The sequence below is a fragment of the Pinus tabuliformis genome, chromosome 5_2 (genome assembly GCF_031772625.1).
Source record: "Pinus tabuliformis cultivar Carrire ecotype Pingquan chromosome 5_2, CPIR1, whole genome shotgun sequence".
Classification (NCBI taxonomy): Eukaryota; Viridiplantae; Streptophyta; class Pinopsida; order Pinales; family Pinaceae; genus Pinus; species Pinus tabuliformis.
The window spans coordinates 634,220,685-634,237,128 of NC_142306.1; the positions used below are offsets into that span (position 1 = coordinate 634,220,685).

A 16,444-nucleotide genomic window follows, 5' to 3' on the forward strand; every position below is an offset into this window, starting at 1 on the left:
AAGGTTTTTCAAACTATACTTATATGGATTTAGAAGAAGCTTGATTACCAATGAGGAAAAGAGAAATCTACACTAAGAGAAATCTTGTCTATTGTAGTAAGGAAAAGACATAAATGAAATGCTAAAACACACCATTCTTTTAACTAACTGCTAAGAGGTTCTACTTCAAAAGAATTTTAAGTTAACATGTATGAAATCCTACTATCCTAGGAATGCAAATTGAAACATCCAACATTCTACTGTTGTGCATGTAAATGAATAAAATAACTTTGTTTTTCTTTTTGTCCTTTTTTTGTGTGAAAGTGTGAAAGCTAACTTCTTTTGGTGATGTGACAGGTCGCTTAAGGATGATGGTGAATGGTCAGAAGGATTGGGATACAAGTAGGGGCCCTGTTCTATCTTCCTAGGGGAATTTCCCACAATTCGGCCTCAAAACATGCTACTACAGGTCAACCTACAGGATGTCCTAATGCATTCTACATGATGTCCTGAATTCCTACATGATCCCCTGTATTCCTACAGGATACAGGCAAGAGAAAAAGGAGGGATGTTTAAGGTGATGGAAGGCTTAGGGAAGGTGGATGGTGGATGAAATGAGGCAAAGGAGTTCCTAGGACCACTTCAGAACTCAAAACCAGAGTTGGGAGATGGCTGGATTTTCTCAACAAGCTTGGAGATGTATTCATGTGAAATGATGAAATAGGTGAGGGTTTTAGTGAAAGAAAGGAATGATCATGGATGGATGAAGTTTGGATAATGTTGTTGATCATGAAATATATATGTACTACTGGAACTCCTTCACTACATCAAACATTGACATTTATCCATAAATCACGTAAACAAGAAGGATTTCAATTAACTAAGGAAAACAAAATTTCATGAGCTAGTTGCCTATTTCATGCATGAGAAAACCTTGCAAAATAATATGAAACCTTGATGAGATCTAATTTAAGACTGAATATAGAAGAAATGATAACTAAATCCTATTCTTGCAAACTAATCAAATGTTGGCCTAAGTACAGAAAACCCTAAATTCCATGAGAAACTAGAATTCTGTCTTTTTGGGGCTACATAGGGGTTCTTTCCTCAAACCATGATCCCTGAAGGAAGGAGTGAGGCAAAATCCACCTACTGATAGCTTTTTGATGTTCCTTTATCTCTTCTAAGCTACTGCTGAAGTAAAGCACAAATGGAAGCAAACTAATCAAATCTACAACTACTTGCAATGAAATAATTCTAAAGACAATTCAACCATTAATCTATGAAATCAATCTAAGCATAAAAATACAAGAAGAGGAGCCTTTGCTGCTAGGGTTGGGCCCTAACCCAAGAGCTTCAGCCCTCTAATTCAACTCAGTGCTAGATCAAGGAAATGCTCATTCTCATTATCAAAACAAAAAATTACATAACAATGTCTTCCACAAGTCTTGAACTTGAAAATGACTAGTGTTTTTACAGCAAAAATTTGAATACTAATGAGGCTCTAGGCATCTTTATTTATACAACAAAAGTCCCCTACAACTTCCTTAAATCTAGGGAGAATTAGCTTCCAAACTCAAGATAAACTAGCTCTTTAATTGTCACTTGGTCAGTTGCCTTTTGATCTCCATGACTTGGCTGCTTGTAACTCCGACCTAGTGTGATTGATTGATGAATATTCAAATGAGTGAGGAGTAAATGAGGAGGATATACCTCCTACAATATCTCCTCCTTGTCTCATTCAAGTTTCAGCTCTTAATTAGCCAAAATTTCCAGGATTTTCTCTCAAAAACCTGCAATCAATGCATTTTAGTCCACTAGGCATAATATCTCAGTTTGACTCATCTCGTTAAGCAAAATACAATCAAAATATGTAATAAATTATGAGAAGAGTTGATTGGACTAAGCTAGGAGGTGGATTAAGGTCCATATAGTTACCTAATTATGAGGCTCATCATCACCCCTACTGAAAGTGTTGTGCATCCTCTGAGAAACTCAATCAATATCCATGTCTTTCCTTGCTCTAGTGACCTCCCTAACATCCCATGCTTTTGTTCTTGTTTCCTCTTCCTGTGCATAGAATCTTGCCTTCCCTTCTATCTCCTTCCACTACTTTCTTTCTTCCTCTTCCATCCTTCCTTCCAACATACCTAGGAGCAGTGGTGGACTAAGTCTCAAGCCAATCCAATTGACTTTGAGTTTTTGGAGAGCTTATTTATACATGGGTGTCTTGTTCAGTGCTTCTCTCATTCTCTGAGGAGAATGGTACTCTCTCATTTTCAAGTTGTAGGGCAAAGTGTTCCATCTCATTTGGCAAGCTTGCATGCTATCATCCCCTAACATCCTGAACATATCCTAAAAGTGTGTGATTGCTTGCTCTTGGGCAGCAAGGTACCTAGGTGCAAGTTGAGGGTCATTTGCAATCAAGCTATGTGTAATGATCACAGCCATTGGATTTGATTTCTTAGCTATTATCATGAGAGGTTTTCTTTCTTCCTTTTCCATTATTTTCATCATTTATGCAGCCCTTTCTTCCTCATGGTTCATCCATAGTGCCAAAGCCATGAACTGTAAGTCCCCTAGTTTTGAATTAGGGTCCCATACATTTAGATATGTCAAGGCTAAGTTATGTAGGTAGAACTTAGACATCTTAGCCCTATCCTCCAATGTTCCTTGATACAGAGATCAATGAATTTTCTATAATCCTGGAAGGGCATAGTTCCTCGCTGTGCTAAAGTCTTGATATGCAACTACGGCCATTGTTCCTTAAGGTACAATGCATAGGACTTAGCTGGCATCCTGCACTGGATTTCCTCTAAGGGTAGACTAGCCATGAATGCCAATTGATTCTCTCTCTCTAGTAGTTGTCCCTTTAACCATGCATTTTCTACCTCAAACTAAGCTTTCGTCATTGCCTCTCTGTCCCTCAAGCTACTCAGTTCTCTGCCCATCTCTTTAACTTTTTCCTCCATGTGACCTATGTCCTCCACTCCTTTGTGTTTGGCAATTTTCATCCATCTATGTGTTCTTTCCCTTTCTTTCTCAAGCTCAAAGAATAATGGGATGGAAAATTTATGTGGAATGACCCTACCCACTTCAATGAACCTGTAGTAGGATTCAAGTTTAGGTTGAGGACATGTTCCTTCAACTCTAGATCCTCCTTCTTTGTTTCTTGTAGTATACTCCCTTCTTTGCCCAATTTCTGAGTTTCTTGTAGGTTTAGCAAAGTTTCCTGTAGGATTTCTTATGCTTCATGTAGGTCCTTATGTGTCTCCTATAGGAGGCCTTTTCCTTTGGATGAGGCAAATCTAGTCACATGCCTTCTAACATAAGTGATAGGAGACTCGGGAGAGGCTTGTCCTCATGATCCTTCTCCTTGAGTTTTCATAAAAGGAGCCATCTTTTCCTGCTGTTTTGGTGAGTCTTCAATGATAATAGGAACCTTGGTGGGAGTTTGAGGTTTTCCTTGCCTTATTCTTGTACTTTTTCTTGCCCTAAAGTACAATGGAGTTTATCTCTGTCTCTTCCCTTTTTGTTTGATAGGGGTACTAAGGGAAGTGAGGGTAGTGGCTGCCTCTTTATCAGTGAGTTCTAGGGACACCCTAGGTGATTCCTCCCCTTTTCCATTTCCCTTTTCACTCTTTTCTTTCTCTTCTTCTTCTCCCTCTAGTTCCTCACTCTGTTCATCAGTTTCCTCCTTTGCATCTTCTTCTATCTCTTCATCACTTTCCTTCTCCTTTCTTCCTCTTCTTCCTCATCTATTTCCTTTTCATCCCTCTCTATTTATTCTTCATCCCTTTCACTGGCAATGGGGATTTTTTCATACTCAAGGGCTTTTATGTCTTCCTATGTCTGCATGTCTCTGAAAGTTTCCCATGTGATAGGGAGTCTGAGGTTTTGGAGGGAATCTTCTATGATAAGTCTAATGAACCCATGATGGGCTAGTTTTTTATGGTTTCCTTCCTACACCTTAATGCTCATATATATCATTGATTGAAGAAGGAAGTAGGGTATGTTGAGTATGCTTTGAGGAGATGTGTCTGCTCCAAACCTCAATTCTTGGATAATCCTAAAATGGTATCCATATACCACATTGTACCTACCTTCATATGATATTTATTTTATAAGGTGATATCTAATCTCATTCTAGGGATCTGGTAGTCTTGCTCTTATAACTCCATCTCATTCTAGGGATATGGTAGGATTGCTCTTATAACTCCATTTTTGTCTTCCATTGCCCCCTCTCCTTCTATAAAGAATTTCTTCTTTGCAATTTGGCTATTACCCTTATCCTTCTTTCTCCAAGGCATCCCTAAAGGAAGGGTGGTGATTCTGCCTATGATTTCAGGACTAACTTCTCTAGAGAGGTATTTTACCACAACAGTGGTATGGGTCCTAGTCAGTCGAATGAGGGGAGAGAAAAATCTCTGGCTACTTCATCATCATATCCCCTCAATTTCTCAAAGAACCCCATCCAATTGTGCCTTGTGAATATCTCTAGTACAAGAGGGTGTTGATGAATCCTCACTGTGTTGATGGGCTCCCTCTTATTAAATCCTCCTATCATTTTTGTCTGATGGATGGAGGGTTGTATATTTCTGATACCAAATTTAATGGATGAGGAATTTTAAATGAAAATTATGTGTATACAATTGCCGTAGACTGCAATTTTTTTCAATAAACTAGAGGCTTTTCTATATTCTTTTTACTTGGAAAATGTGGGAAAGTATAGAGACTACCTCCTTATCACTACTTGATGAAGCCAACCTCTATTTTTCCCTTTTAAAACTTCTCATTGCCAATCATGTAGGTTTTGTTCTATATCCTATAGGATCTCTTGTAGGATCTTGTAGAATCCTGTAGGATTTCTTGTAGGATCCTGTAGGCGCTCCTGTGCTGGAAAAAATGAATTATTCCTTTCCTGTAGACTGCTTGAGGATCGAGAAAAACTTTGCTAGTGTGTAGCCTCGAGAATGTGAATGCCTCTATGCATGGGGATCAATGGTTATTTCCTCATATGGGTGATTTGAGTAGGGTGGTGTGTTGGCAGCCAAGGTACGAGTATCCATTTTTGGACCGTTTGTCCCACTACCACATCATCATTCTCCTCACCTCATAATCAACTCCCACTTCAAGCATTCGTAGCTTGACCACTTTCGACCTCATCTCTCCTTTTCCTTGACTTGACTGCAGCCACGTGTGTAAAGACTAAATGTCTTCTCCTCATTGACTAAGTGAAGGTGGCCAAGTTAACTAGCCACCTTCTGCTTATAAAACCAACTCTTTCACATCTTTCTCATGTTTGATCATATTATGCTAAGAAGAGAGTGGAAGTGAGATACATACATGTGGTAATGATGCCTTGATGTTGTTTGTCGAAGAGTGAAGTCTTTGCTGTGTATTTGTTGCATGTTCTTTTCTCCTTTTTTTATTGTCCTCTGATGTTTTTCTTTGATGTGTAGGTACTTGGATAGTGATGCTGATGATCCCGATGCTACTGCTAATATCTGAAGGAGCTTCTTTGACCTCTGGATCTCCATGCTTGAAGCTGACTGCACCCTGTGATTATTTTTTTTGTGGGACAGGCTGCTACAGGATTTCCTACAAGATGTCTTATAACTACCTATCCCTAAAAAAAAAATTAATCATTTTTCACTTCTGGAGCATGAGGATGGTTGGCATGGATAGAGAAGGGGTCTAGGGATTTTTGGATGAGAGATATAGACTTTAGGTGTTTTCCCCTTGTTCTCTATCTTCATCCTCTTTTCTCAGTGTTTTTTCTTTGAAAACAGTGATTTTTTGAAACTGACTTTTTTTGGATGAATGTGGGGGTGATCATGGTGAAGAGAGGTATGGTGATGAGATGGTGAAGTATAAGTTTATTTTTTTGACATGGGCAGGTCATCCCCTTTCTCTAGGGTTACTTCCTTTTGGATTCCCAAGCCACTGCAATTCTTATAGGATCATCCTGTATGTTTTCAGGGAATCATGTAGGTTCACAAGGAATCCTATAGAAAACACAAAACCCTTGCAAACTGAGCTAAATGAGTGGAAAAATGGAGGAAATGAAGAAGGATAATGAATGGAGAAATAAAAACATGAACTGGATAGGTCCCTTTTTATCTACTCTTGTTGCTCTCATCCTCCTCCTGCTGACGTCTCCTTAGTCCAACTTCCAATGCTTGGGCCTCTCTATTATGCTCAAAATTACAACAAAAGTGTGTTTACAATGCTCAAATGCCTCTGAAACATGTCTCAATGAGTTCATAATGCTAAAAAATGGTTATTTAGCCTCATTTTGCATCCAATTTGGAGAACTGAAGAAGTTATGACTTCTCTTATTTTTCCCACTATTTTTTCCACAAATTGCTCCAAAATCGACATAATCCCACAAATTCGCTCCAAAATCCACTAACTGAATGAGAATTTGGTCACGCCGCAGGCCATAACCTGTCGGTCATATCGCAAATTGCAATCGGAAAGGGCCAGTGACTTAAAGTCTGTGAACATGGTGGAAATGTGTGATTGTGCGATGCGATATTGGTGGACCCAACAAGAACTTAAATTGTGGCTCATAAACATATCACATCTAGGAACTATTGCATTTCGCAATCGGCAATCAGCGCGAAAACATTAATCAAAAGTATCTGTGGACCCAACAACATATAAATTATAACACATAACATATCACGCCTAGGGTATTATCGCTCATCGCAATCAGTGAAGAACTAGTGGCAGTCTTCAGTGGAACTTGTGTTTCCTGCAATATGCGATTGTGATATAGCATCACAACCCAACCTCCCGGGGGCTGATTTCCGTAATACTCGTCCATCTGCGATTGCGATTAGATTGCATCACAACCTGCCTACGCTAGGATATGCGATATGTGAGGTCCAATGGAAGCCTGCCACTTGGCACCTCCTCATTCACTGGGACCTTTGCCACATCATCTAATCCTGCCATGTAGGCAAGTCAAACTTGAACTTTGACTTGATCTAACTTTTGCATACGAGCTCGGATTTGAGTGTCGTTCACAATGTTGGATTCATAATGGTGAGCTCTTCGATCTAAAGCCGAGTTTGACAAAATTCTAACACTTTGATTTTTTAGCATAAACTTGAGCACCTGATCACTTTATTAGTTTTTACATGGATTTTTTACCAGGGCTATTACATCAACCCACAATTGTGAGTTCAAAATCACTAGCCCAGATGCCCTAATCTTGTTTTACCAGTAAGGGGAATTTTGAGGGGAAAACAACAGAAATAATATAATTGCTCTCCACTTTAGTATTAGGTTATTCACTTTAGGTTAGCAACTCTAATATTAGGGTCTCCAATTTAGCTTGAACTTCTAGTATTAGGATCTCCAATTTAGCCTGACATTTTTAGGCCGATAGGCCTTCCTCTGAATGAGTTTAGTCATCTACTTTTTCATTTTCTGATTGACATCTGGTAAATGCTTTTCTGTTTGAAATATAGCCTCAAAAGATATTTTTTTGACATCTGGCTATAATATTTATGTCATAGAGGACCATCTCCCTTGTTATGCTATGTCCAGTTCTTCTCGCTCTCCAAAACCGCAACAACATACAGAACATTTTGTTGCTCCCTTAGTGATTTTAGCAGTGGAGGAAAATCAGCATAGTGAGGCTTGGAAACCCCGAACTCATCTCCCCTTTATCGCATTTCAGTCCAGGTTGATGATGAATGGTTTGGTATTTTCTGTACTTCCCAGACAATTTTTATTCATTGTTTCGATTTCACAGTGAAGACATGGAAAATACCAAGGGCTTTCGCCGTAGAGATTGCATTTAGATTATTTGGCCGTTCTTGCTTAATCGTTTTGACCTGCTTAAAAAAATTGCTAACAGGTGAAGAAAGGTTCGCCATGGACGGAGAATATGAGACGTGAAGCTTCGGTTTCTGTATTTGTCTTATATTTTCTCGTTCATTTCTATATCTGTTTATCCATCAATTTATTTTAAGGCAGTGCTTAAAATTTTTGCAGAGACTTTGGGGGTGATGAGAGGAAATGTAGGACAAAAAAATTGAACGTACCAAAGGATGTTCGTATACTTTTTTTCCTCCATTTCATTAAGTTAGGTAAGGACTAATTTCTCTTTCTCAGTTTCTCAAAAAGAGAGAAATCATTCGGTCATTCTCGGTATACTCTCAGTTCTCAAAAAGGGAGAAATCATTCTGTCATTCTCAGTATACTCTATTTGCAGGTACAAATTCCGTCAGTTTGTCGGCAAGCATTCGATAATTTCTCTGTTTACTTACAATTATGTTATGTCCTGAACCTATAATCGATAAGGATGCCCAAGTTAATTTGTCTGTGACTTAATTAATTAAATGCTTTATACTGAGACAATGAGGTCCTTTATGACATAGTTACAATCCAAATTTCTCTGTGGCCTTCTCCACCTATATTGCATGAATTCGTTTCCAATTTCTCTATCGTCCTTTATGCCATGAGTTACAATCCAAATTTCATTGTGGCCTCTCCACCTATATTGCACGAATTCATTTCCAATTTCTCTGTCATCTGCTGGCTGGCACGAGTTCCATTTCCACTTTCCTTTGGCCTGCTACACTTATTTGGAATTAGTTTCAATTCCAATCTCTCTATGGTTTGACCCCTCCTGTGTGACATGATTTCCATTTCCATTCTCTTCGTGCTCTGCCCTATCTGTATAGCATGCAGTTCAATTCAATTACCTTTATGGACGAGTTTCATTTCCAATTTCTTTGTGGTTTGCTCCACTGGTATGGTATGAGTTTCAAATGAAATTTTCTATGGTTCGCTTCACCTGTAAGGCATGCATTTCAATTTGAGTCTCTTTGTGGTTCGCCTCAATGTATGACACAACTTTCAATTCAAATCTCTTTCTAGGTTGCCCTAGTTGGTCTTCTCCACCTCTACGGCTTGATTTTTAATTCCAATCACTCTATGGTTTGGTCCATCTGCATGGCACAAGTTTCAGTTTTAGTCTCTTTTTAGGCTTCCCCTCCTGTATGGTATACGTTTAAATTCCAATTTATCTTTTGTTTGCCCCATTCTTATAGCATAATTTTAAATTTGAGTTTCTCTGTGGTCAGCTTCACCTTTATGGCATGAGTTTCGATTCCAATCCCACTTTAGTTTACTATTTTCTCCACCTCTATGGCATTAGTTTTAATTTGGGTCTCTTTATGATCTGCCCGACCCGTATGGTATGAGTTTCCATTCTAATCTCACTATGGGTTGTCCTACTTGTATGGCATGTGTTTATCAAAATAATCTCTTTACTGCGTACCCATTCTACTCTTATTTTAGTAGATGGGCGCCCTGAAATCCATGCAACCTCTTGCAAACACTCAGTTTTATGATAGAAGTATTCATATATATGATAACAAAAGTAGAAGTCGATCAAATTTAAGTAGATCCAATCTTGGTTCAAGAAGTTGAAACATTGCAAATCATTCTGGGATTCAGTGGTCTGTGGGCTGTTGTTTTAAGGTTGGTTTGATCTCTATGCATTTTCTCAAGTAATTTCATTCAAATTTTCTACATGTACTAAGGATTTACAATCTGTAGATCCTGATTTTGTTGTCTTGATGGCATGGTGCGTGTCAGGTATCTGAGTCCTCTTTCAGCAGTTCCGCTAGTAACTCTTGTTGCTCTTGGGCTCTATGAACTTGGGTTCCCGGGGGTAAGTGGACACTGAGCACCATTTCTGTTATGTTCACTTGGCTTAAACAAATTCTATTTCAGAAGTTGATCCCTATTGCACTCCGTATTAAATAAATTTTCTATTTACTTGAATAGAATTCATATGCTTCAAGTTTCAATGAATGTCATAATTGCATTTGAGTTATATGGGTATAGATTCTATAATTCCTAAGCTGGAGTGCCCTAGTCCAACATTTTTGTTAGTTAATATGGAAAGCTGAAGGGTACTCAAAATTACAACTGGTTTGGAACAAAAGGACCTACTCAAGTATGCTAGCTAACTTGAATAGCACCCATATTGCTTGGATAATTACGGGCTTGATGACTATTTCTATTAAACAAGGTCCATCTGTTGGACTTTCATTTATCTTGAAGCAATAGATATTTTGATTTGATATCTGCAAACTCTTCTTTTGAATGGAGGCAGTATGTGCTTTTCTGCATCGTAGGTGATTTCTAGACAGATAGTTTGGTTGGAAGTTAACAGCTGCTTTTACATAGATACTCAGGATGAAATATATTGCATAAACTAGATGTAACAGAAAATGTTTTTGGGAAATGTATTATGAATAAAAAATGTTTCAGAAATGTTTGACTTAGATTAGTCCTGATTTACTCCTAATTATATTGTCTAATATATATTTAAGGTTTAAATTTTTAACACAATCACATGTTATGTACGATCTTTATTAATATTAATCGCATTAGTAACAAGCAGTGTTCGGAGTTGGACTATTTCACAAATGGATCATGGTAAGTTCTGAAAATAATTATTTCGAGTTTGTTTTGAAACTTCTCTTGTGAAAATTTAAGCTATAATGACTAAATGGCATAGCTACTGAATCTTTTTGAATCCAGTGGATTCGATTTTACTTTCACTAATACACTATCTAACTTTAGTAGCTAGCATAGATGAAGTCCTTTCATTTGGTTCAAATGTATTTCAGAAATATTTACATGCAGTAAAGGTATTAGTGACTAGCATAAGAATGACCTGACTCAAGTGTTGTCAATTTAATGAACTTTAACTGACTAAAATTGACCTCATATGTCTTCAACAAAATCATGTCATTTTATTCAGCTATTAGTTAATAGCCCAACTCTTAGTTTTTATTTTAATTTTCAACCAGATAAACTTGCATTTACAATAATACGTTTTAGGTCCTATCGAAACCAGTTTTGCAATTTTCAATAGATTGATAGGTTTTTCGCATCAAACTTGGAATTTCTTTTCTCCACCAAACACCCATATGTTTGGATATCCATATTAACTGCCTTCAAATTTATGTTTGGATGTATATTTTGTAATATCTATTCTATTGGAATTTCTGTTTTGTTTGAAAATATATCTTATTTTTTTGAAAAAAAAGTCAAATGAAGTGTTGTACTGTGATATTATTTACAGGTGGGGAAATGCATTGAAATAGGGCTTCCACAACTTATTGCACTGGTCTTCTTTTCACAGGTAAGGAATTAACCAATTACCATTATGTGTAAACTTCTAAAGTGTATCTCTCTAGATATATATCATATATCTTGTTCCTAGTCTTTCCATGCTTTTTTAAATCTGTTGTATTAAATGATTTGTAATTGGAAAGATTGTGGCACTATTTGTTACAGAATGAAACTAACTGATTAAACTCTTTTGTCCTCCCTTTCAGTATGGTCGACATATCAAGACTCGTAAGAAGCCTTTATTTGATCATTTTTCCATCATAACTGCATTTGCTATTGTGTGGGCATATGCCCATATTCTCACTGTAGGTGGAGCATACAAGCATACCCCTCAAAAGACCCAAGCCCATTGCCGAACAGACCGTTCTAGACTAGTTACTGGTGCCAAATGGTATGCATTCTTACAAGAAGCATGCATACTAATTGTCACGTCACTTCATACAGTACGTTCTCATGCAAAGCCTCAGCATGGTCTTTATTATTCTGCAGGATAAGTGTTCCATATCCATTGCAATGGGGAGGACCTATTTTTCATGGAGGAAAGTCTTTTGCAATGATGGCTGCAGCATTTGTGTCTCTTGTTGAGGTCTGCCTACTTGCCATATATCAGGTATTCTTTCTTCTCTTTTATTTTCTTTATCTTGTTGACATTTCTGATAGTTATCTATGGGCTTCTATTTAAAAACAAAATTGGGTATTGACTACTATTTTTTTTCTTTCATAAATTTGCAATCTACTGCTACATTCTATGCTATTTCAAGGTTTGCAAGTGCCACACCTCCCCCTCCATCTATCATTAGTCGTGGTATAGGTTGGCAAGTAAGGAAATGGATTCGTTGCTTTCACACTTATGGCTTCAGGTAATTGGAAGATTGTATCATTGTCGTTGATGGAATGTAATGGTCCTCTCTACAGGGAATTTGAATTTTATTGGATGGGATGTTTGGAACTGGAAATGGGTCCACAGTATCAGTGTAAGAACCAGGCAACTTGACCCATTTCTGGCAATACTAGCTCTGAAATTTGTCTTATCTTGGGAATTTGCAGTGAGAATGCTAGTCTTTTGGGGTTGACACGAGTTGGGAGTTGCAGGGTGCTCCAGATATTAGCGGGATTTATGATATTCTTCTTTGTTCTTGGTGATAATCAACTCAAGTTGGGATATTGTTCTCATTTTGGGGTTTATTCCCTAGTCTAGGATTTTTCATTGCTAATTTCATGTTAATGTGTTCCAGGCAAATTTGGAGCATTCTTTGCTTCTATTCCAGCACCCATTGTCGCTGCCGTGTACTGTCTCCTCTTTGGTTATGTTGGTACGTATACAGTGTACACAAATCCTATGTGATAAGCTGCAAAGTCAGTCAACTAGCAGTATCTTAGCTGTTGACATAATGTATAATGGATGTATACATAAAACCTTAAGGTTAACTCATATTGGCAAACACTTAGTTTGTACAATGCAATTTCAACATATTAGGGTAACACAACAATTCATTGGGTACCTATATTGGCAAATATTTTGTACGATGCAGCTTTAAAATTGTAGGGTAGAACAATAATTCTTTGGGTTTTGCCTCATGTCTGAAATTTTTTGTATTCTTGATGAGCAGCTAGTGAGGGTCTCAGTTTCCTTCAATTTTGCAGTCTAAATAGTTTAAGGACAAAGTTCATCTTGGGCTTCTCTCTATTTTTTGGATTATTGGTGCCACAATACTTCAATGAATTTACAGTTTCTTTTGGTCATGGTCTAGCCCACACTCATGGACGATGGGTAGGGTTCTTACAACTTATTTCAGGGACTAAATTGAAATTTTTTAGCTAGCAGTTCGTTGTGGCAACATTCCCTTCATTCTTCAAATTTTCAATGTTTTTAACTTTAAACATTTTTGAATGGCTTTTTTAACAGTTCAATGACATTATCAATGTGATTTTCTCGTCACCACCTTTAGTTGCTGGCAGCGTAGCATTGTTTTTGGATAACACTCTACATATGGGGGAGAGTTCAACAAGGAAAGACAGAGGCCATCGTTGGTGGGATAAGTTCCTTTCATTCAAAACCGATCCTAGAAGTGAAGAGTTTTATGCTCTCCCTTTCAACCTTACCAAGTTTTTCCCATTTGTCTAAGGATGAAACTCTATTTTAGAGGTGGGGTCTCTGTTTTATCAATAGCCTTGGTGCATTTGGAGAATAATTAGTGTCTTCAATTCAAAAAGAGACAACTTCACAGTGTGAAATCTAAGATGTCTATATTTTATATCTATCACTTTGATAGGGAACTTCTTTCAAGAATTATCTCAAATGGATGCCTCTGTGCCCTGGTCAATCATTTTCAGAGCACTTCAAGATCACCGCTCTTGGCAAGCAGCAAAAGGAGAATAATGAAAAGGAAAAGTACATTTCAGACTCTCAGCGTGGTCAATATGCTATCTTGACTCCAATTCAAAAGAGGCATGTTGTGCATAGAGTAGTTTATTTTTGTAAGTACTTTTGAAGATGCAATAGAATCTTTTTGTTGTTGGTGCTTCAAATTGAGCCAATGAGCATTTATCTGGAACTCGAGAGTCATAGAGAGTCATTTTATAGTAATGATATCTTAAGCCCCCTTGCAAAGGCATTAGTAGGAACTAGCAGTACAATTGCTTTATGATATTCTCCACGCATAATGTGAGAATTATTAGTTATTCATAGCACATGTTTAAAATATAAATATTTTTTTTTGGTAAATGTTGTTTGCCTATGAAATAAAGACTTCAACTCCTATTGACAGGGCACTTTAGGATTACCATTAACTTTAGCTTCATGATTTTCTTCCAAAATGAGTGCATGGAAATTATTGCAGCAAAAATGAAATGACATTGGAAAAGAAACGAAAACTATAGTACGACTTTTCAAATGGCATTCCATGCAATGTATCACATATCGCTTTTGGGCATTTTCATCTATTCTTTTATACTTTTTATTATGTTCTACATATTGGGGATTTTTTCCTTATGCATTTTATGCATCATGATTAGATATCCTTATTATTGTTAATTTCATCCTAGGTATACACTTTTCAGTTTTTCATGACAGAATCATTTGTAGTTCTCCTGGGGGTAGGTATCATTCACACATGTTGCCACCAATATAACAGGGGCGGCTAGAGTTGCAAGATCATCCCCATGTTGTAAACTTTATCTGATAACATAACAACAAAGGGAAATTCTGAACATCCATTGCATCTACCTTGTTTTTAAGAAAGTTCTGAGCATTCTTGGATTGAATGTTTGCTTTGGAGATTGTACATGTTGGTGGAAGAGAGTAAAAGGAAGGTCATCTTCTCTCTATATTATTATCTCTAGGCCATCACATGTAGAATATTTCTACACCTTTCTAACCAAGTATAAGTTATGTAGTAGTATTAGAACCTGAAAAAGTTAGATCCTTGTGTACCGTCAATTGATGCAATGATGCTTCAGCCATATTGGTTGATTCCAAAAAAAAGGGTTCAATAGTTAGTATATCATCTGAATAGATAGCCTCCACGTGTGAGTGCCTTGAACCAATAACATGGAGATGTGTGCAAGGGAACCTATTCAAATGGAGATACATCAATAGGTGGAGCACTCCAATGAAATAAATTCCATAATAAGTTGATTGGTTCACTTCTTAAGGAAGATGCTTGTTCTTTTAAATATAGGCTGGAAAAGGTCAATCCCTTGGTTTACTTGTTTGCTCAATTGCCTTCTTAAGGAAGATGCTTGTTCTTTTAAATATAGGGTGGAAAAGGTCAGTCCTTTGGTTTACTTGTTTGCTCAATTGCTGGGGGAATGTACCATTTGGAGGAAGATGCAAGAATGGCCTACGAAGGTTGGAGTACCCACTTTGGGGCCCCACACATATTTGAAAGTGTTTCTTGCAGAATTATTTATCCTTGAAGCGCCTTTGGAAGATGGATATTAAGCATTGAAGCCCTTTGTTTCCAATGTTTATGGAGGTATTCCTCTCTTTGGGGGCTATTTGGTGTAGAGTATTGTACATGTGGCATAAAAAAAACTCAATTTTTATATACAAATCTGTGGAATAAGTTCTCCCTCTGGCAACTGTTTTTTTTACCCATTACAGCCCTAGAGTCAGTCCTCCAACAACAATGCATCTTTCCACTTAAAAAATACTATTATTTTTTATTGCAACTACACATATAACATAAAAATTAAAAGGTAATTGGAACAAACGTAATAGTATATAATATATATTGTCAAACAAAACATACCATAAACCTCAAACTTCAGTATATAGGAACAAAGCAACCCTACCAATAATTAATCTTCTACATGACTTGGACATATATAATTTTTTTATCCTTTATTATTTGCTTAATTTTGAAAATCAAAGTAATTTTTTTTATCAAAATTCTACAAGGCTTATTTGTTAATCAGGTAGCTGATCTATTTCATTATGTACTCTGCAATGCTTGATGACAAACTATGAAAGGTTCGTAACTTTGCTATCATGAATGTGTTTTTTTTTTCTTTTTCTTGATTTTGTCAATGATTAGGAATTACGGGGGTGTTGATTATAGTTTTAGTTGTAGCCTTTCAACCTTTTGGGCTTATTTTCTTATATCAAACATTTGTGCAGGGTTTCAACGAAATAACATTTCATTGAGTATGTATTTACAAATAAGTGATTTTGGGATCAAATCCCATAAAGTAATTTTATATTTTCTCTTCAAATTCTTTCAAGTTTTTGAAAGTAAAACCAATGAATTATCAATATAATTTTACCAAGCGAGATTGTATTAAAAACAGATAAGGCCCATTACATATGAATAGACTGAAATATGAGTTAATTCCTTGACTTTTCAGACTAATAGAAGTATCAATTCTATGCTTTTTCTTCTAAAATCCTATATGAAGAAAAGGAGAAACAATGACAAATGATATGTATATGCAGTACACATAAAGGAACAAAAGTTACCAGATAGATCGCCTAGATAGATATAGTCACCTTAAAAGGAGCATCTTTTGTCAGCTGAGAGAAAACATGCACTATGGAGAAGAAAAACAGTTCTAGGGTACATACCAGGGGAATAGATATGGCAAGGAAGATTTGTAGAAATTTTGAATAATATGAGACATATTCACAGAGATTATCCTGATTATACACTTATAAGTGGAACATGCATAATACATAACCTCCTCTACGTTGATCATCAATTTACAGAAGCATAAACATTCACAGGCGTACATAGAAGCATCAATCACACATATCTACACAGTATTTTCCCAAGGAAAGCATATCGCTAAAAAC

At 36.9% G+C, this 16,444-nt stretch overlaps 1 pseudogene; it reads left to right on the forward strand.

The window, feature by feature from the left end:
* Positions 1 to 13,276, forward strand: part of LOC149160638 (nucleobase-ascorbate transporter 6-like) — a 37,744-nt pseudogene extending 24,468 nt beyond the window's left edge.
* Positions 13,277 to 16,444: the final 3,168 nt, after the last annotated feature.